This window comes from Falco cherrug, chromosome 4 (assembly GCF_023634085.1).
Source record: "Falco cherrug isolate bFalChe1 chromosome 4, bFalChe1.pri, whole genome shotgun sequence".
Classification (NCBI taxonomy): Eukaryota; Metazoa; Chordata; class Aves; order Falconiformes; family Falconidae; genus Falco; species Falco cherrug.
Window position 1 is genome coordinate 106223014 of NC_073700.1, and position 22632 is coordinate 106245645.

Genomic DNA, 22632 nt, shown 5'->3' on the forward strand with positions numbered 1-22632 from the left:
AGCTCATTGTGTTCCAGCGTTTTGTGAAACTTCCCTGGTGTGTGTGTATATATATTTAAGTCCTTGACAAATCTGGACTCCACTGGAGCAGTAAGAAAGCTAAAGTCAAATTAATCAGAATAGATTACCTAGATGAGACAGTCACTGCTGCCGAGCAAACCTTTAGGGAGAAAAGTTGTCCTTGAAAAATGTTTGATGAAGCTGGTGCACTAAGAAAGGGGCTAAATCCATGAATAAAACAGCCACAGAGAGCTCCAGGGCTCATAGACTCAGTTTGTTAAGCACCAAGAGGCAAGGGAGAAAAGGGAGAAAGATGCTGATATGGAGAATTTCATTATATATAGCAACTCAGAACACCTCCAAACCCAGAGAAGTCTAGAAGTCTGTCCCACCAAGCCCAAGTATCAGAAACCATACTTTGCCCCAAGGTATCCCTTGAGCTAGTCAAAGCATTTAGATCCCTTGAGGTGGCAAGGAAGCAGAAAGGAAGTTTCTTCCTAATCATATACTGAAACACTGGTTTATCTGGGGGCTTTGCCTTCATTCCACAGCCAGAAATAGCAGCGGAGGTGCTTTCCAAGTCAGGATCCAGCCTGGGGACACTCACTCCTCCTACTCTGACTGTGACTTTGGCTCAAAGGCAGTTCGCAGAAGGCTCTTGTGCCATCCATAATTCACATACGATCCAGCTCACCTGCACTGAAGGCAGCACAAGGGGCCATGATGCAGTTAGACCAGAATATTGAGAATCCCCGACCTTTCAGTCTCCCTCTGTGAAGCATACAAACAAGTCTTTTGGGGGGGTTAGGTTGTTTTATTCCCCACCCCACCCCACCCCCCAGCCCCCTTTACTTTCAACATTTTTGGAAAGCTCGAGCCCTACACTTCTTCATACAACATGCACCTGCAAATCTGACGGGTGGAATGATGTGTCTGGGCAACTTGAAATCCGGTAAGTGAAGAGTAATGCCCCTGGCTACACCAAAGGTCCAGCTGGCCCAATAACTTGTCTCCAGTTGACCAGCAGCAAAGTCAACAGAAGAGGACAAGAACAGTGCAAGTTTGTAGTGACAGCCCTTCAGACTGTCCCCTCACTCCCCGCACACACACACCCCCCATCCCCGCAGTGATTTGTAGCTCAGGGACTTCATGAACCACAGGCAGCATATCTGTGTATAGGGAGAACTATTTTTTGTTGTTGTTTTCTTGCTCCCATGAGCTTGCTCACGAATTTTCAGTTTATGCAACACCCTGTGGCAAGGAGTTCCATTACTTTATTCTCTATTTTCCCTGTGCCACTTAACAATTTTATGGATGTATATATTCTCCCTTATGAGCCATCACTTTTCCAGACTGAAGGCTTCCCCTTTTATACTTTCCTCATTTTTAATCATCCAACCAAGTAACTGAAAAAATCCCACACAACTCAGGGAACTAAACACACACCTCTGCTAAACAAATAATTAGTTGAAGGCAGGGCTCCACCGGGGGTGGGGTGGGTGGGAAGAGAGATTTCCAGGTGTTTAAGTGAAATATGGAGAGAGTAAAGCAGTGCTGAATAACTATAGATTACAGGCATTTGTTTCTTCTTTGAGCAAATTAGTCACAAGAACTAAACACCTTATTACAGAGTTACCCTTGTCCTAGATGTTAAACATAAAATACAGGGAAAAAAGGCGGCACTATATGGCTGGGGGAAGGTTTGAGGGAACCTGTGGTTTAAGTAGTCAGCTTGTTCTCAGCCTGTTATTACCACGTTTTGCACTTCAACAGTAACAATGATAGGCTTTATCAGGGGCATTTGTCAGCCCTCCTCTCATGTAAGACAAATTATGTCCTTCGGGGAATATTATTTTTCTATCATCACTATGGCCATTAATAATTCCATTTTCTTCAAGATCGGCCCTTAAAACTAGCCGTGCCATCAACACAGTTCCTCAGCGCATGGCTCCCTGCAGAAAAGTTGGTCCTCACCTTTGTGAGTGCCATGAGGAAGGTGGCAGTGATGAACGATCACTGCTTGGGTGGCCCATACAGCACTAAGCATAGGCAAGGGTGACCCCCACCAACTCCTGCGGAAGCAAGTCAGATGCTGTCAAAGCTGTCCTTGAACTTAGGAGAAGCAGCCCTCAGAGACGATTAGGATGTTCAAAAAGAGCTGTGCTACCGCTAGTTTCACGAAGTGCTGTAGGGTACCGGCCTTTTTTCTGTCTCAAGCCATGCATTAACACTCTGCCTGCTCCCTAATAAGAACTTTACATCCTGTGCTTAGGAAAAACAAACCTAATGGCATATTTGGTAGGCTACATTCATCTTTAAATTATTTTTTTTTCCTATGACTCAGTAAAAAAAAAAAAAAAAAAAGTGTAACCTCATGCTGTCCTTGGAAAGCACTGGGACAAGTTGAGATTGCAGCAAGCCTCTTTGTCATGGCATCTTTTGCTTTCTCACTGCCAGGCACTTTCAAAGGACAGTCTGGGGGTGTATAGAACTTACTTTTCAGTAATAGAAGGGATTAATTTAGTCATGAGAACACCACACATTTTTATCTGATTAAGTCAAGCCCATAACTGAATTTTCTCTATTTGTTGTATATCTGGTAGATATCACTTTCATCTCATTCTGTGCTAATAAAGCACCTTCAGCATTGCTCTCTAAGCAAGCAGAACATGTAAAAGTATAAAAGTGTGGTTGTGGGACTCTTTTTGGAGGAGAAAGCACTATATAACCAAAAAACTGCATACTAATATTGTCAGATTGAAGCAGGGACAGGTTCACCTGATATTTGGAAAGTAGTACTACCAGATATACTTTACTACCAAGCATCTAACCCAAATATGTCTACTGATTCTGGATAGTGTGAACAATTAAGTGTATGGGTCTGCTCATCCTGAGCCAGTACAACAACGTGTCGCACTGTCAGAGGTGTCATTCTGCAGAAGCAGCAGAAAAACAAAGCCCTGATCTTGAGATTTTGTTAAAACTCTTTTTGTAGGGGTAACGTCCTCTCAAAATCTGTTCAAGCCACATTTTCTCCTATGCAATTTAACTGTGTTTTCCCTTCATCAATCAGCTTCTTCTGGTAAGGAACAGCACCTTCCCAACGCCTTTCTGTATGGGCTGTGTAGCAGTACTAGAGCGTATGCTGCCCCTCACCCATCCCACAGGCTGTGGGGCTTCAAGGGGGATTTTTAACTGTTATTTCAGAGAAGTTATTCCTGCATGTAGTTTATAAAGCACTGTAAGATCCTAAGGGATGAAAGGTCCTATATAAATGCAAATAGTTGCTGTTGTTATGCATGAACCATAGCCAGACTTTAAACAGACTGACTATGAAAAATGTCATTCCTTCTGACCTTTCCTGGTGAGAAACAGTGCAATTAGAAAATCTCTAAACTGTTCAGACAGAAAGACAAACTCCAGTTCAAATTCTCTGGAAGGTAACAGCTATACTCAAAGTGATCGGGCAGGCGGGGAGGGGAACGTACGCCCTGACTTTAGGCAACATTGATAAGACACCAGCCCCCAGGCCAAGGAATTTGGGGTCTTATATTGACCCTGCACTAGATACCAGGACAACTGGGAGGAAATCTGTTCCCTGTTCTGTGCTTCTGTTCCTAACTCTCCTACTCCCTCACCCACCACCTGCTTCGTCTATCCATATGGTGTGTGTCTATCTACATTGCAAATTGTCTCTAGCTCACTGTATAGTGCTTACCCAAACCTCATCCTCCGAGTTTCCAAGTGAACAAAGCAGGCTAAGTAGCTGAAACCCATCAGGTGCCCAAGCAAATGTATGTAAATTGGATAGTGCTAATGGGAGAAGAAAAGTGGGAAGTGGGGCCATAACCCTTCACTCCACCAGCTCCTTCCTCCCAAGTAAACATTTGGATGTTTTACAGTACTATTTTGAGAAAACTGAGCTAGCTCAGAGTTAATTAGCTGGGGCAGAGCATTGCATTAATATAGTTGTATTGCCTCAGGTGTAAACTAGATTGTGCAGCGCCAGCCTGGGAATAACAGCATGACTGCACTGGGATTTGAAGAGTTATCCTCAGTACTCACTAAGAAAAAAAAAAAAAAAAAAAAAGATACAGAACAAAGAAATTGAGGAAGAAGTTTGATATCCGCCTTCACTTCTGATCTTGGAAGGTTCTTCTCTTCAGTCAGTCCTAAAAGTTTACAGCTTTTAACACATCCTCTCCACTGGAAGCATATTGCTCTCCTACTCCGTTACCCAGGCAGATAGGGAGCCGTCTGTGGATCTGATTGCCATTGCAGGAAGTTGAGTATGGCCATCAAAAGACACCGGAGTAATTGTCATACCTGTTTGCCAACTATTGCCTGGTCTCTCACCACGATCAATCTTCTAACAAAAAAATCACAGCTTTAGCCAGGTGTGATAGCTGTAAAAACAGGGCAAAGTTACGGCAGCCATAGCTGGTAATAAAAGGAACGGAGATGTCTTTTATGCAGCTTTACTACTGAAAGTACTTTTCTCCCCCATATTAGCGCACAAGGTAGTACCAGGTTTTTTCAGTAGACATTTTGTTTTGAAATAAGGCGATGACTGGGCAGTTAATGCCAGGAGTTAAGAAGGACTTTTGACCAATTTTTAAAATATGAGAAGGTGTGAACCTTCTAAACAAAAATGCCATAAGGGCCAGCTTCAGCCCAATCTAATTTCCTGGGGAGTTACACGCGCCGTTGGAGAAGTTAGCAAGAGTACAGCAAAGCAGGTGCTGGTTCATTTTGGCCCAGAATAAGAACAGAGCTCCTATTCAACCTAACAGCCTATCCCACTGCATTGATTCAAACTTTTCTGGTCAACTCTTCCACAAGAAATTATGAAGTGTGAAAATAATCTTGTAAAGACTGTAGAAACTAGTCACTCTGTACTGGCTATAAATGCCTTTCATTCACAGATCTGTTTTTTGGTATTAGCACAAAGTGTCTCTCAGCATTCCAAACTTGCACAAAAATTGCGAGACAGACATTGAGAAGAGATCACACATTGTGATCTTGTGATGTACCCAGTGTAAAATTAGGCTGAGGTTTTTTTTTTTTTTTATTGTTGTTGGTTTTTTGTTTTGCTTAGGGGTTTTTTTCTCCCTAGAAAAACAGTCGCTTGCCTCTTTGGGCAGTCCATAAGTGCCACCTCATATACAGTGGTGACTGACTAACTGGAAGAACTATCTGCAAGCCTACTTCTAGCACAAAACACTGTCTGGCAAAATTATTTGCACTGACAACTCCGAGGTATCAATAAAAATACTGTGAGAACACGCACATCATTTCAATCAGAAACCACATCTTTTTGGAAAGTAACAGGAAAGATACTTCTTCTGGACTCCAACCCTACAGAGAGCCACCCGCTCAGTCAGTCTTCCAGTGCGGCCACACTTTTATTCAAGAACGAGAAGGAAAGAAGCAGTTGGGCCCCAGGTGCCATCTGGAAAACCAGATCCACCTGACTTCAAAAAAGAGTAACTAGAGAAGGTAGTTCTGGTAAAGTCCAGGCTAGGATTAGAAGATTAAAATTAGCTTTAATATTAGACTGGATAATATTCAGAATATTCTCATTTACCAAAAGGAACCAACAACACAATTTCATACTGTTTTTACAAGCCTTTTTCTAATTTCAACACAAATCCAGTGACATTTAACACTATTTCCAAATTAACAAGCATGCAAAAAAAAAAGTCAACTCTATTCCAAAGTGAAACATCACAAGATATCAAAAAAATTTAAAAAAAAAAAATCAGCTTGTTTAGCTTCTGAATAATTCCCAGGAGATAAAGAAATTTTCCCACCTACTACAGATACAGGCAAAAGACTAGAATAAACTTAGTGCACTCTGAGATGAAAAAAAATAGTCTTATCACCAAATCAGTTTCTTGCCTTTGTCCACCTTTTTTTTTTTTAAAAAAAAAAATATATATTTAGGATTCTACCTGACGTCATGTCCCTGCACTTACTGGAGAGCATCTAAGCTACTCGATAACAGCATCTAAGAAAGTATACACAATTTGCTCTCATGATTTTTTCTCTAAACATTGTCCCCTGAATGGTGTGCTGTCAAATTTCACTATATACCAAAGTGACGCACTTCAACAGAATCAATGACGATATGAAACTAACTCAGTTTTGCAATGTGTTACTACATCAACTGGTATGTACCAGCATTTCTCACCAGAAAACAGCAACTTGCTTTACTCTTTTTTTAAGCTGAACATACACAGTTCTGTAGAGAACATAGTTCATGCAGCCACAAAGTGCACACAGCTGAACCAGACAATTTTTTCTAGGAATTTTCAAAAATAAGTGTTTCCCTCATACAACATCTTTCTTTTTCCCCATTTTTCTCTTTTTCAAGGCTATTTTATAGATTACAAATTAAATTAAAATGTCACATCATTAAAAGGCAAAAAAAAAAAAGAGATATAAATTAGAAAAGTTAGAGGAAAAGATGAGCAAAACAGAGAATTGTGAGCAGACTTCCATTTCAGGTAATCAGGCCATCTGTAGGCCCTTTAGTTTTGAAAGTGAAGAGTTAAGAATTTTGCCTTCCTGTATGTGACATAAAAGATGCATTAATCACAGCTTATTGCTGGCCTGATTCTGAAGACAAGGCAGTATAAATTGTGCTTATAAGTGGGATATGCAGAAGTTACTGTCAGATGTAAATCACTGAATCTCTCCTGTTTCCATAAGAGCATTATTTTTCTTTAGGTTGGTGTTAGAAAAAAAAATCATCTGTCTATTCTAGGTCAGAATTGCTTCATTTATTCTTCCACAGAATATGTGTTCTTCATTTCTTCACTGGCATGATACAGAAGACACTTTTGTTCCATATGTACATGTATAGCAAATACCTCCGTATACTAACTGTAACATGCAGCAAAACTAGAAATTAGCAAAAACTTTCCTGGTTATGAATGTAAAAACACAGCTTCACTTTGAGTTCTGAATTCTAACCTAAAGAAAGGAGGTTATTTCTAAACCTCTTTGTTGTTTCAACTTCTATTAAGTTAAATATTTCTACTTTTTTTATTGGTTTAATGCTTCAAAGTCATATGTAACTCCATTGTATTGTTAGAAAGAATCCTAAAAGCCAAAAGAAGGATTTACTTCTCAAGTGCCAAGAAAGAGCCAACTGCATATATGTGACTAGCTACTGGAACTCAACTGGTGCAGGGGTACCGGTTAAGTCAAACAGTAACTCATACAGTAGGAGCCCTCAAGCTCCTACCGTCTTTATCAATTCTCCTGTATCTTCCTTATCTTTCACACATAATTGTGTAATTATTTTCACATCTGCAAAAGAAGACCCTCTCTCTTTTATATACAGAAGCTTAACATGTGTGCCTTATGTTAACGCCTGTCCTTTTAGCAAAGACATCCAGAAAAAATAATAATGTATGATAATAGTTGCTGTAGCATGTATATGACCCAAACAAAATCAGGGGCACGCTGTGCTAGATCCTCTGCAAACAGCAGAAGATAGCCTTGGGTTTGAACTATATTAAGGGATGACTAAACAGCATGGCTGTAGACTTCTGAACACAGGGAAATCAAAATGAGTTGCTGAAAGGTAAGGACTAAGTCAGGTGCAGAATCAAGGATAAAACCAGTTCCAAAGAAGCCTAACCCCAATACTTAAGGATGACCTATTTTCCATAGTGAAGAAGCTCAGGGCAAATAGGGTTTGTACTTCTGTTATGTACAGGGTACAGCTTGTGTCGTTAGCTGTACGGTAATATGCTGCTTCACAACTCAGAAGGTAAGGCAGGTTGGAAATATGTCATTTTTTCCTTTATGAGAATCATTCTGACATTCTATGAAAATATTCTTCCGTCCATGCTATAAAGGTCACAGGAACATATGGTGCAAAACCATGTAATTATTCAACATCTGAAATGATTGAGAAATTTATTGGTATTTTTCTTCAGCTGAATATCTTTCTGTTTTTACTCATGGTTTAGTGAACAGTTACTGCAAGTTGATGAATCTGATTGCATGAGCACTATTTAATTTCTTGAACTGTTCTAGCTGACAAACAGCTGTTCGTAATGTGGGATTTAGAGACAAGCTTATTCTATGACAAAATGTAAATTACTTACATTTTCCTCCCCCTTCCCTAAATAACTTTTTCATTGCCACCCCCTTCACCACCCCACAATCTCTTCTAACAAAACGCCTTTACACAGAATAAAGATCTTGCAACTCAGGACACTGGGTCTTTTTGCTCCAGTGCTGAGCAGATTTGTCATCTCTCTGTAAAGTTGTTAGCAACAGCATCCATTCATGTGTTACAAGAGAAATATTTTTTTTTCCTCCCTAAATATCATGCTTTACAAGCATACTCCATACATCAGCTTGTGTAAATGTTATGCTCTTGCCCTTAAAAGATTTATGTTTGTGAAAAGATGTGTACAAGTTTCGTATTCCTTCATTTTATTAATCTTGCTGCGTCATCCTAGCTGAAAGATGCTGGCTATTATCATGGTCTTTAACATTATATATGACTGATACACCCCAGCTTGGTAAAGATTGATTGCAAATACTCAACTGCATGACCTGAGGACTTGCCTTACATGTTTTATTTAGGCTATGCAACACATGGAGCCACAGCTGGGTTTGCCGAAGCACCACAATACATCATGTTGTTTGACCTATTAAAAACTCCCTGTGCAGAGGAAGTGGGGAAGAACAAGAAAGGCAAGTAAATGCATCCTGAAAATTGTAATATCCAGGAGGCAAGAGGCACAAGAAAGAAAGGAGCTGCAAAGAGAGCCAAGGTTCAAAGTCTAGTACATGAAACAGGTAAGGATGTCAATGTCAGTCAACAGCTGCCAGCCCAAATTAAGGAGGTAGTGGTGTCTGTATTTCCAAGACCTTCTCCCTTCCCCAAGATCTGTTTTATTTTAAGCTAGAAATTAAAAGTCCTTCTATAATTGTTGAAACAGTTCTGCCTCCTAACTTAGACCACTGTGCGCCACATCTCTCCCACTTTGTATTTGTCCATTTTGCCTTTGTGTATGATGAGCCAGTCTGTGCTGTGCTAGTAATAAGCTTTGGGATGGCAGCATGGTTGATACAATGTCTTATTTTACTGATTTTGAGATATCTGGATTCCCATTCTTCTTCGAGATGAGTTCTTAGCAGGCAGAAGAAATATTAGAGGAAGAGTCAAGATCTGTAGGTATTCCCTGTAGTCTACTGATATCTGCTGCAAGATTACCCAGAATAGGTCAAACACCAAATTAGATACCTACCGTCACAGATCACCTTCCCTCTCACTAAAGTTTTGATCCAAGTCTATATATCCATATCACAGCACAAAGATCTTACTATCTAAAAAGCATCCAGAAGCAAGTATTAAAAATAGATTATTTTTGTCCTGTCATTTGGATGCATTTCTCATGGCTTTCACAAAAAAAAAAAACACAACCAAAACACCAAACCAAAGAAACAACAGCAAAAAAAAAACAAACAACCAAACCAAACATGACTGTGGAACTATAAATTACAATTCAGTTGATTTAATTACATTTGTATTCAATGTAATTCAATGTATTCAATTCCTCTCCACCAGGGAGAAGCAGGTGGCTTTGTTTTAAATCAGTATTTTTTTGCACGCAGCTAGCAAATGATTTTTTTCAAAAATTCAGGGTCTAGTTTTCATTTTATGAAGTATAAAAATGATTCACAAATTAAAATGCTAAAAAGAGTTTTCACAGGAAAAAGAATACAAGTGCATGCGGTCTAATACACAGTAACCATTTCTGCTGCTGCTTTGGAACTCAACCAGAATGTCCACAAATTCATCAAAACCACGGTTCATGGAAGAACTCATGTGTCTGGGCTTGATTTCTCCAAGCAAGCTAGAACAGAACTGCAGGATGCACTGAAGAATTAACCTGTACTGCAGAGCAAGAGCAGCCATGCACAGCTCGCTTCCAGCACATCTAAACCGAGTTCTCTATAGACATACACCTGTGCCATAGGCTAGCTTCCCCAAAGTCAACAGTAAAACTCCCTAAGAGCTGTTGTTTAGCCAATACATATTTTCCAGATAATAAGAAAACTTGTGAATCACTTCAAATCCTTCCTTCTCTTTGTTTTTTATAACTATGATTTTAACTTATTTTTATGCCATCTATTTGTTATATACCCTAAAGTCTAGGACACAATTCTTTTCCTACAAGGATAAAAGTGCACCTGACAGGACCAGGATCTGACTGGACTGTAAACTATGACTACAACACCATGTCAGACCCAGTGCTGTTGCTGAGCATCCTTATCTCCTTACGCAGCTGGGTTTGTACAGAGGATCCCAGTGCAAGGCATAGAAGTTCTGTTATGCATCACATGCAAGTGTTGGTGGCATTCCTGCTGATGGGAAGAGTGGGAACGAGAGAGGAAAGTGGGAAATGAAGGCAGCGACACAGTCCTGTTGCTTTCTTGTGTCATTCCACATGGGAATGAAGTATTTGAGAGTGGAGATACTCTGCAATGCTGCATTAGGAATGCAGGAATTGTTATTGTTAGAGCAGGGAAGTAGGATCTACACAGAACAAGAAACGTGAGTGAAGACCCCCTTACTAATTGCCTCCCCAGGAAGACTGCCCCTGATCACCGCTAAAAGAGCTTGCCACTATAAATTTGTAAAAACCTTTGTAATTATTTAGAAGTAAATATTCCCAGGTCACCTTTAGGGAAGGGGGGGGGGGGGGGGGGGGGGGGGGGGAAGCGGCACGGGGAACCAAACGAAACCCAAGCTACCTGGTTTGGTTTTAAGCCACAGTTTCTTTCACAACATTTAAACAGAAAAGGTACTGTTTTTGACAACTGTCTGACTTGACATTTTATATCAGTCATGTCAATCACACTATATTTCCTAATGCAAAGTGACATGGGCAGCGCTAAGCCAGAGTCACTTGTCACACCGTTGTGTCTGCAAGAAGAATTTATATGAACTAGAATTTGCTTAAATTCAAGGTAAGGGTGCCTTACAATGAATTTTTCCTTTTCTTTCTGGAAAGCAGATGCTACAGTGGAGCACATCTTTCTGTTCACCTGAGGTTTTACTCCCTGCCACAGGAAATTTATTATTCCCATAAATAGCAAAGGTGATACTGACTCTCCCCTCTATTTAATAGTTTTGGTTTTAGTGAGCATCTCAATCAAATTATCTCCTTCATTAAGATTAAACTAAAATATGTCAGATTCTAAAACAAAACATTAAAAAGCCAACAGCTGAAATGGGACTGGAGCAGTACCAGAATAAATTAGCCTTCCAGTACCTAAGAGGTAGTTTATAAAGAAGATGGAGGTACTCTCTCCAGAAGGAAGCACAGTGACAGAGCAAGAAGCAACATGCAGAACCTGGGAAATCCCTTATGAGTTCTTTACTGTGAGGACAGTTAAATCTTGAAGGAGGTTGCCCAGAGAAATGGTGGGATCTCCCTTGCTGGAAGCGTTCAAGACTTGGCATGACCAGCCTAAGCTTTTCAATCACTCCAGAATCCCAAATAATTTTGGGGGGCAGAAACCAAACCAAAAACCTATGTTTAAAAAAAAAAAAAATAATCACTGTATGCTACTATCTTCAGCTGTTTCTTTTTCAAGTAATGCATAGCAATGTACACTAGCATGTTTCAGACACCTTTAAAAATAAAGCTGAAGCTTAAAAGTCACACTTCTGTTGTAAGCTAAAGCAAAAGCTATCATTCGCTGACAGTCTGTATGGCACCTTGCACAGCGCTGTCCAAATGTGCATAGCTATGAGCGCAGTAACTAAACATTTTGTAAATCCTCCAAATCACCTAATGCACTTGGCAAGAGAACAACCATTTTTGCACAAATATCTTGCAAACAAGCCTTCATCCTTATCTACAAACAAATACCAGTAATGAACCATATCCCAAAGGACTACTTAAAAACATAGTAGAGAAAACAGCAAGAGATCAAAGCTTCTGTTTAATTACTCCAACCTTTCCTGACTGATCCTTTCTGATCTGCTTACTGATACTTAACTAAAAGCCCTAACATTTGGTGTTTAGTTATAAAGGCACATCATGAGAAGCTTAAAAATATTTCCCTATAGTAAAAATAAATAAATAAAAACCAGGCACATCAGTTGAGATTGTGGATATAAAACTGCTAAAGATTTTCTGGAAAGGCAACTTTATATATAGAATGGCACCAATCTACTGACAGTGCCATCAGCAAACTCAGTCTGTTTTGGATGCCAGAGCTGCAACTGTGAGGTTTTTTAATAACTTATTTCCAAAAAGTGCTTATTCAGCTGACCTGACATCATTCATGGACATGCATAGGAACTGGCAAATGCTTCCAGTTAAATTAAAAAACATGTTTATATAGAAAATACATCTATCCATTTCCATCCCCATTCCCTTGCCCTTGTATTTTCGGGGGGATCCTGTAACTCAGTTTCCAGAACAGTTATTTCCTCAGAGATGAACTTAAATTCTCATTTCCCAGTTGTCCAAAGAATAGGACACCTACTACAAAAGACACTCTTACCTACCAGTGGAATGGCCTAATTACCAGACTACAAGAATGCTCTGTCCCAGGACACCCATCCTCTCCTGTTGTAGGTGTTACACTTATTACTTAATATCATATGCAAATAGGACAGCAATACTCCTATCTCCATTGAAAGAATGCCACCCATCATCCCTCCCCTCCCCAAGACAGTGAGTACTCAAATATTTACACCCCAAAAAAAATTTAAAAATCAATGCCAAGGTCATACATAACCAGTTCTTTATCTGTTTTGTGAATCTTTGATTTATTTTTGCATGTATTTCAAAAGTAAGACCATCTAAATACAAAGCAAAGCAGAGCAGAAGATTCAGAAGAGTGGTCGTAAGATAATTTTATTCCTAAACAGAGCAGTTCAAGATCTGCATATTTTTGTATTGACCCAACTTACGTCAAATGATCTGCTCTGGTTTAAACTTTTTTTCTGGTGGAAACCTAGTATTTCCTAGCTCCTAACCTGTAAGAAAGACCACTAGATGGCCATACATAAATACCTAACTGCATTTGATCTAGGCCAAAGTCCCACCTGGCTGTTTAGAAGTTCAAGGACCTTTCTTCAAGGAAACGCCAAATCAGACAACAATGCTTACTTGGTTCCAGGTTTAAGGAAAACAAAACCCTTCAAGTTTGCTAAAACAGAAGACAAAGTTCAGGAAAGCCAAGGGGATTCCTTGCCAGAACGGTGTCTGCCCCAGACTCACAAGACAGACAGAAAAATCTTAGCTATAAATCTATAAAGGAAGAGTTTTCTTAGAGGAATCAATAGTTTCTATAGGGCAGAAACGAGACAACTTCTGTTTCAACAAGTTTGTTTCATGCAATTTTTTGAGATGTTTTGTTGTAAATATATTCAAGAAGTTGTGATCATAAGAGCCAAGCCTTCTAATGAAATCTAGCAGGTTTTCCATAGGTCTCTGGGACATTTTACCACACCTGTCTTCCCAACTCTAACTTCCTAACTCTCAGGGAAAAAGATTATGCCACTTACGTAGATTACAACTTTTCAGGTAGGAAGTATGCATCTTCCATTCCCTTAATACTCTTTTAGGTTCCTTTCCCTCATTCTTACCCATCTCTACTCAATAGTTCCTCATTACTCAACGATATTCTGTCTCATTACTGCACCAGTTAAAAGGTTTGGGGTGGGGAGTGTTTTCATGCGTTTGGGTTTTTACCAGCCATAACTCTCAGGAAATAACTAAGAATCCCATTCAAGATGTTGGATTACTCCTTGGCTATTTCCCCAGCCATAGCTCACTCTTTGGACAATTGTACTACCAAACAACGGGTTGAATAACCATGCTGTTGAATTAATTAACGTTTAATGTATTCAACATATTGTTACAAATGTGTATAAATAGAGCAATTCAAGTGTTCAAGAGAGATTTAAAGGAAAGGAAATGGCAATTAGTTCCTGAAATTACACGAGAAAAAAAACGAGCTATTTGAGTATCAGGATCACATTATCCTTTCTATAAGATGAAGAGCCACATAAGGTACATAATTTAAAGAACAGCTGATATTTAAGAACATCACAGTAAATGTCTTCAATAGTCTTGCACAGATCTTATTAACACTTTTGGCATTGGGATACTTGGGTAGAACTGCAATCAAGTATATGTAGAGACACATAAATTTAGAATAAGAAAGAAGGCTCAAGGTCAAGTTCGACATCAAAATTAGAATATCAAGCAGAAATTTCTTAGAATGATGGTGAAGAGGGCTTAGCTTGTTCTTCTGTCCAGAGATCAGTTCTACTGACATGGAAACCCAAAAACAGTCTTGAGCCTGCAAACCAGCCTGTAACTTCTATTCTGATATAGACAGATCCCAAACTGCACAAGATTAGATCCAGTCCATACATTAGTCATATTTTATAGACATTTCCAAAATTATTGCCTTGAAATGATAGATCAGGAAACCCATGATAGTTGTAAACCAGACTTCTGTGGCTGCATCACAAATTCCTCACCACAAAAAAACCATGGCTTGCTTTAAATGTGTGTAATACGAACACCTGATGGGTCCTTCCACAGAGATTACTGTATCTGGTTGGTAAGCATAATGACCTTTAAATTTGACTCAGATATGGTAAACCACAACAGTGACTGGGCTCTCCAAAACTTTAAAACCCCACTGGAATTATGGTTCTATGCCAATCCACAAAAGCATTTGTGTTACCACATTCAATCAATGGATACCATATGCTTTCTACAAGTCACTGGGGACAGACAAGCTCCTACGAAGGCAGAAATCTGCAACATCCAAAATGAACTCACAATTTGAATTACCCTTCTTCCCAGGTGCAGGGGAAGAGCAGCGAGGTACCTGCTCTGGCTGTCATCCTCCAGCAGCGGCACTGGCTTCCCAGCTCAGCCCCAAGTCGCGCCTTACCAGTTGAGCACACCTAGACTTGCTTCAATTTATCTTTAGGGTCATTTACAACTGCTGCATGCCCCTAGCTCCTTATCACTGACAGGAAGATGTACAGAACTTTTTACAGCCTCAAAAGATATAAGAATGTCATTAAAATGAACATAGCATTAGATGCTTTAATAGAATAGCAGAGGGGAAAAAATGAACTCTTACTGTTTAATCAGCCCACTTAACAGTTTGGATTTGTTTTATTACTCTAATTTTACTACTCTAATTTTATGAACATTTACCCTAACCCTCAGCTTGCTCAGATTCCTCCTCAAGTCCTAGTTCATAATTGTTAATACTTGAGGGATTAAGCCAGTGAAACTTAAAACAACTTACTGCAGCTCTTTAAAAGGTTACTTTTCAGTTTTATTAGTGCCTTACACACTTAATACATCAGGAAGCACTTTCTTCCAAAGCTTGCCCCACATGCTGACACATTACCACAGTGGACAGTGAAATTATCCAAAAAGAGGTCTTACTGAACTCATATCACAGGCTGCAGTGTTTGCAGGATCGGGGTTGAAGGTCTGCTACGACTTCAGTGTACTGACAGGTTGTCAAAGATCCTCTTGTCATAGAGGACAAGAATTGAACAGTTGGTCTCAAAGACACGAGAATGAAATTGCAAATTAAGGCTATGCAAACTGAAGACAAATGCCAAATGTCGCAGCACTCTCCAAACTATCAAGCTGCCACAAGGTCTTTTACCATCTCATACCAGCACACTCTTCATGCCAGTCCCTCTGCTGCCTTCTCCTCATCTTGCCTCATCCAGGGCCTGCTCTCTCTTCTCTTGCTTCTGCCTCTCCCCATTCTTCCTCGGCTGCTCCCTCTTCATCGGCTCTCAACCATTTAACAGAACCAGCCTCACCTGCACCTTATCTACATCCACCAACCCGCGGCCCCTGAAGCCCACCCACAGCTGTATATTGTCAATGCTAATTAACTCAGCTTCATTTTTCTACAGCTAAAGTTCAGGCATCCTTTCTTACAGTCCCCCTGACGCGGTGGAGAGTCTGGGCTGGAACAAAAGGGTGATGGAGCAGAGCGTACAAAGCTGCGACACACAGAGCATGCCACTTGGCCCCAACTGTCTGTGCTAAAGCATGCAAAACCATTAACACCCATGAAATGGAAGTGAAAAATATTACCAATATGGTATCACGTCCTTGTGCATACTATGCTTTGATACAGGTAGCAACGTGAGATGCAGATTAGTTGAGAACCTGATCTTCTGCATGATCCTATACGATTTACTTGCCAGACCTCAGCTAAAAAGGTAATGGGAGTCAATCCTACCCTACATTCTCCTAACCTGCCAGTCATACAGACACGCAACCCTGCTAAACTGAAATTAAAAAAAAAAGTCAATGATGACACCAGAATATTTTGAACAAAAGCTCAGACTTGCATTTGTTCTCTCTTTTTCCTGCATTTAAAATTTGTGTTTTGCTTCAAGTATGGGAAATGTAGTAAAAGCAGTTAAATACATGATGTTAGGCTTAATTTGTGAACTGTTTGAGAAAAATCAGAATCTGTCCCACCCATTAGTGAAACGAAAGTTGTACAGGCAGAATTCCAGCACTTTTGAATAATTGAATCTAGATTTGTTCATTACAGTAACCTTCAGGGAACTATAATGCAGATCCAAAAGCTGTAATAGGGACAAAAATGTGAATCTGACAGATATTCTCGTAATTTTTCAATGCTAAGTTGCATATTGCTTACAGACATTAAGTATATGCTCCTTATATCTCCTTACGCAGAAAGTCATTAGCTTTACCTCACGTTACATGTAAACTGGAGAAAGTGACAAATACTTCAGTGGTTTTGCATATGTGAGGGCAACAGCTGGGCTGGAAGACTCCTCTGCCATCTGCAGGTACACAGTTCCGAAGGGGCAATGACTTGCCAACAAACTGACTCAGTTACCTATACCCACCAACTATCGGTCACACTTAGCTATTGTAGGACAGATTTCTCCTCTGCTGAGCCTACCTTCACCTTCTGCCCAGTCCTTTGGCCTGTTGCCTATACTAACGATATTTATGTTGGGGTGGGGAAGGGGATTTCTGTTTTCCTGTATGCTTGCAACAAACATTTAAAATCCTCTTGTCAAGTTCTAGTTCATCTTACTTACTATGTTTCTAAAAGTTTGGCACTAAATTGGATGGAAAAAATAGTTTCCAGGTACAAATATTTGGATCTCTTGCTGTATTACACCTTAACTGAATGACTGCATATCTTAAACCCCCTCTACCTTGACTCCTTTCCACATTTTTCTTCAGGATGAAATCAGCCCTCTGAAATTCCCTTTGATGTGGGAGATGGATGGTGGGGGAAGAGAAGAACCGATACCACATCTCTTGCTTTTCTAGTCCATCATTAGGATGGAAAGAGAGATTTGAGAAATGGCTATGCCTATGCCTTCTGTGGACAGCTAAAGCAGACCTGTGAAAACGACAAAATACCATCCTACACTTGTAAGCAAGCACTGTAACATTTAGGGGTAAACTTGGTCTTTTGGTAAATTCAGCAGACTATGCAATATTCCCCAACCAGAAAGCTGCCTGAGTTTCTGCACTTTGAAACTATTGCATAATAGAAATGACAGAGCGATCAAAATGCAAACATTTTTTTGCTGGGTATGGCTTTCTATTATTTATAGATTCATGTCCCTTTTGGGAAATGCCATCCCAAAATTAAACTTAATTTTAGTCTCCAAAATTAGGCGAGTCCTATGACTCAGTGGAGGAGAGAATGTTACACATGCACACTTCTAAATGGGGCGGGCAGTTTAGTCTATTAGAATTCATTAGAGACTGAGTCATGATCGTGAAACTGAATTTACTTAGGACAATAACCTTCAAGTGAAAATAAGTATGACAGCGAGCCAGTTCTCATTTCAACAAGAAGTCAGGCAGCCTCCAAGCTTTCTTAACTGCGGTAATCCCTTCAAGTTCCTGCCTGGCAGGATTTAGGCTGCCTCCTCCACTTTCATATATAAGAACTTTACCACATATGATACCTGCAAAAAAATGTCACATGAAATTGGTATTTGGCCGCCTGGAGTGTTTAGTCTGTATAACATCATTATCAAGACACTAAGAATTCATTTCCAATCTAGTTAAGGAGTAAAATTAGAAAGGGACTACATACAAAAATAACATGAATAAGTGGAAACAGCTGAAGTAATTCCCTCTGCACAGAGCAAATAAAGTCTAATAATAATTTATTAAAACAGAATGTTGAACGTCAGTTGAAGATCTAAGGCTAAAGTTAAATATTGGGAGTACTATTTCAAGAATAAGAAACCTTGAGTACATTGCTCTTGATCACAGATTATTGACTGTTGCTGAAATAAAAAACAGCTCTTAAAGAATCAAATCATCTGTCAACAGCTTCTCAGCTTGGCAGGAGACAGCAGCACCCCACTACGCGAGGACATGGTTGGAGTACTTCTCACGGGCCAAGCACAATAGAGTCTGACTCTTTCTCAGTTCTGACTTTGGAAAGTACAAGGGGGAAAAAATAACTTTAATGGCAGAGGATTTCCATCATTTGGGGTTCTGTTATGGGGTCACAGAAGTACCGATGCTGAAGACAGGTTAGCTCAGTTTCAAACTTTGATAGCGACTGTGGAATAGCAAGAACTGGCTTTTCATTCTTTCCTGGCTGACTGGCTGATCAGCGTGCAGTATTCATGTACACTCAGGTGGTTCCAAATTTAATTTTGTCCCTAACGTACATAATTAACAATTAATACTGATGCTTCACAATTCATTTAAGCATACAGCAGTCCTGTTTTTCACAGTGGCAGTTGTGTTCCAACTCAATTGGGACCCTCCCTAAATCTATCCTCTAATAGCTTGCTTAATTTTATTTTTGTATTCCACAGTCCTTGATAACAGCAAACTAATTTCTGCAACTCTGTTTGATGAAAATGTGCTGATGAAACTCATATTTCACTTCATTGACTGTAATGAGCTATTTCATCAAACTGTCCATGGGACACTATTATAGAGAAAATGATAAATTTACTAATTTATTCACTAGAAATTCCATTGGAAAATTTAAAAGGAAAAGAAAAGAGCCATGAAGTGAGTTACATTAGACTTCCACCAAATGATATGTCAGGGTCTACATGGAACAAAAGCACTGACTACTGCTACACTTAATGGAGTGTAAACATTAAGTATGTGTTGATTAATCACTAGGTTGGCTGAAACTCTGCAAAACAGAAACATGCACCATGATGCAGGTTTTCCCTTGTAAATATTTTCAAGCCTCACCTACTCATCCCATGTGGTGCTGCTATCATTAGAAATCAGAGCTTTATTTACACACCTCCTCCCTGTCTGAGACCTCTCACCCGTATTAGGCATGCAGATTTGCATAAATTCAGCAGCTGACAAACCAAGCTCTTGTGGCAAAGAAACGATTCTCCAAAGATCATTCTTCTGAAGATTATTTGTATTTACCTCCTTTAAAAAGGAGGTATCTGCAACTACACTGTTGTGTAGGATGAAACAGTATTTTGGGAGAACAGTAGGGAGTATGTAATTAGACCGTTCATCTCATGTTAATATTAGACCTGAAAATAGAGACTATCACACAGGCTGCCTGGCTTGTTTTAATTAGATGTCCTCCACCTGCTATTACAGTTATGATCCATGTATTTGATTGCTCTGCCACAGACCATCCTGAAATGCAGGCATCAGCCTGGAGAGCATAGCAAGGGGAAAACCACAAAATCAACTAGGGACAATTAGTGACATTCTTCCTTGCTTCCCATTTTGTACCTGTGCAGGGGCTTTCTTCACGTGTACTCAAACCTGTAGCACGCTCCACCTGCAATACAACTTCCTGCACTTATTTATTGTGGAAAGGGATTTTGTAGGAAGTTAAAATTTTTGAGGTTTTTTAATACACACAATTTTAATTAGCTTCAGAAAAGTCTAAAAGCAATAACAAATTTGGAAATAAAATAATATTTCATATAATGGAAGATTAATTTATTGAACCTTTCTGATCCATATAGTTTAGGGAAAGCCATTTTACACAGGGAAGCGTGGTGGAGGGGTTTTTTTGTTTGTTTTTTTAGATCTACTTAACTAAGATTGTCATTGTCAGAAACTGCTTTCTTTGCTAGTCTGGTCTGCTTGAAGGGGGTGATGTCTGGAAGACTAAAATCCAAACCAGATGACTGCATAAAGAGCCCAGATAACTATTTGCACTGCATACCTTGTATTTGCTTAAGGATGCACCGTTCACACATAAACAGAAAACTACCACAGGGAGACAGCAAGAGGGCTTGTCTTTCTCCTCAGAACTGAACATCTTAAGACACCCCACTCCTTGCTCAAAGCTGGCGACAACTTGCTGAAGGTAGTGACTGAGGAGCAATCACCTTGCTGCTGCACAAGGGATGTCTTCTTAGGGTATGTGACACAGAAAAACTGTTCAGGTCACAGTTTCAATCAAACCACTAAGCAATCCAACGATATAATAATGATGGAAGTAACTGGCAATCTGTAAACTATACACTCAGGGTCAGTATCAGGGATACAAGACGTAAATCACAATATTAAAGGTTTCCAAAACATTAATAAATACCTGTAAATTTCTAAGCACACAATAATTAATCCCAAGAGTTACCCCCCTCCCCACATTCAGAGTTACGCACACACACCACCCTCTCACAGGACTAGAGGGAAACGAGCCCTCACTACTCTCTTCTGGGAGCGCAAATTCCCCTACTCACAGCCACATCTTGCCGGAAATGTGGGTGCTCTTGCTTTGTGTGTACCCATGCTGCCCTCTACAATCCCCATGGGGCCGAGAAAGCACCCCAAAAGTTCACATACACAGGTCCTTACTTTTTGCACTGTCCTGTGAGTGCAGCGGCCAGAATGCTTTGATGGGGAGGATGCTCTGTTAGGTCTAGACAGGATCGTCATGCCAGCGGGGTTGACTTGTAGAAGTATCAAAATAAGTTTTGACTGCTGCTCTGTTCCCATTTCTCTCTCCCCTCCTGTCACAATTTTACATGCTGCTTTCATACTTCATGCTCACTCATCCATTTATTTCAAAAGTTTCTTGGTTAGAGGGAGGGCCATGTGGGTACCCTAATGAGGTTATACCAACAGGTCCAAGTGGGGTGAGAGGAAGCATTTATCAGCTTGGAGCAATTTCCACCCTCATGCGCCTAAACGGCATTTAATCAGATAGAGCTCACAGTCTGTCACTGCAAAGTCTGAAGCCAGCTCACCAATGATGGTACCTGACCAAGAAGATGGTACCTTACCAAGAAATGCCTGCTGGGTTGCACTCTCCCTGCTTGGGCTGGGCCTCTAGGGAAGTACCGTTTAGTCTCCCACTCTGGCTCCAGCTTTAATTAGTCCTCAAATTGCCATAACATTTAGACACACGAATGATCAGCACCTTGTTGTGCTAAGGCAGCTAATCCTTCGGAATATAACCTCCACAGATCCTCTACAAGTACAAACTTTGCTTTAAAAGTAGGTAAACATTCAGGAATGGAAGCTGCTCTCTTTTCATGAGAGCAAGTATGCCACTCTCTTAATTAAGATACATAATTATATAAGTCCTGAGCCCATCAAGTGCCATCAGTCTTCCTAAGAGATTTCTGTGTAATAGGCCAATTAGCAGTCCCTAGACCCCTACCCTGGAATTTGAAAACAGTGAGATGATCCAAGTAAGACTGATTTTGATGCTATTAGTAAAACAGACCACACACGGATCTTCATGTACAATCATCAGTAACCACTATGCTGATGATACTTCTACAGTATCTGTCTGAGGAGGCAAGTTCAGTTTTAATAGGCTTTTCACAAAGCAAAATGAGATTAATTAAACTGTTCCTGGTAAATCTGCAGTCTCCAGAATGCCACTGTGTGGCTAACGGCTTTGTTCCAGTCTCATTTTAGTATTTTTTTCTTTTTTATGGATTGATGTAGCAACCATCTATAAACATGAATACAGTCCTGGCATAACTGGGGGCGGGGGGCGGGGGGGGGGCGGGGGGCGCGGAACCAACCCAACAGTTTCCTCTGTCATATAAAGGAATGCCTTCAGCTTAGGCCAGATTTTCTGAAAGCAGTTTGCCTGCAGAGCATGGAGGCAACTAGAAGAAAAAAGTGGCCTCCGAAAGTCACTTTTTGTCTCCATACTGTAGCAGGGGAGCAGAAGACACAAACTAAGGGAGACATTAAAGACACTTTTCTCCTCTTCACCAAAGATGTGAGTCTGGAGGCTGTTACTATAAAATGCTACTGTAGTGGGTTTTTTTCCCTAGTGGAGCCACAGTCCTAATAACAGTAAACAGAGTAGGAACACAGCAGAAAGATCATCACTCCAGCTCTATACAGTCAATATTAAATATTTTATCAAGTCTATTAAAATGGATAGTGGTGCAAGTCTTCGAGGGAAACAAGAGCAAAAGTAATTTAACAGAAAAGACTTGTAAAATAGTTTTCAGAACCCGACTCTGTAAGCAGTTGTAACCAAGCACCAGAGACAGCAGACTAGCCAAGTCTTTCCTCCTTCCCAGTCTCCTTACACATTCCAACTCACGTTCAGCCTTACAACAAGATCAGTACCACCTACCCATAC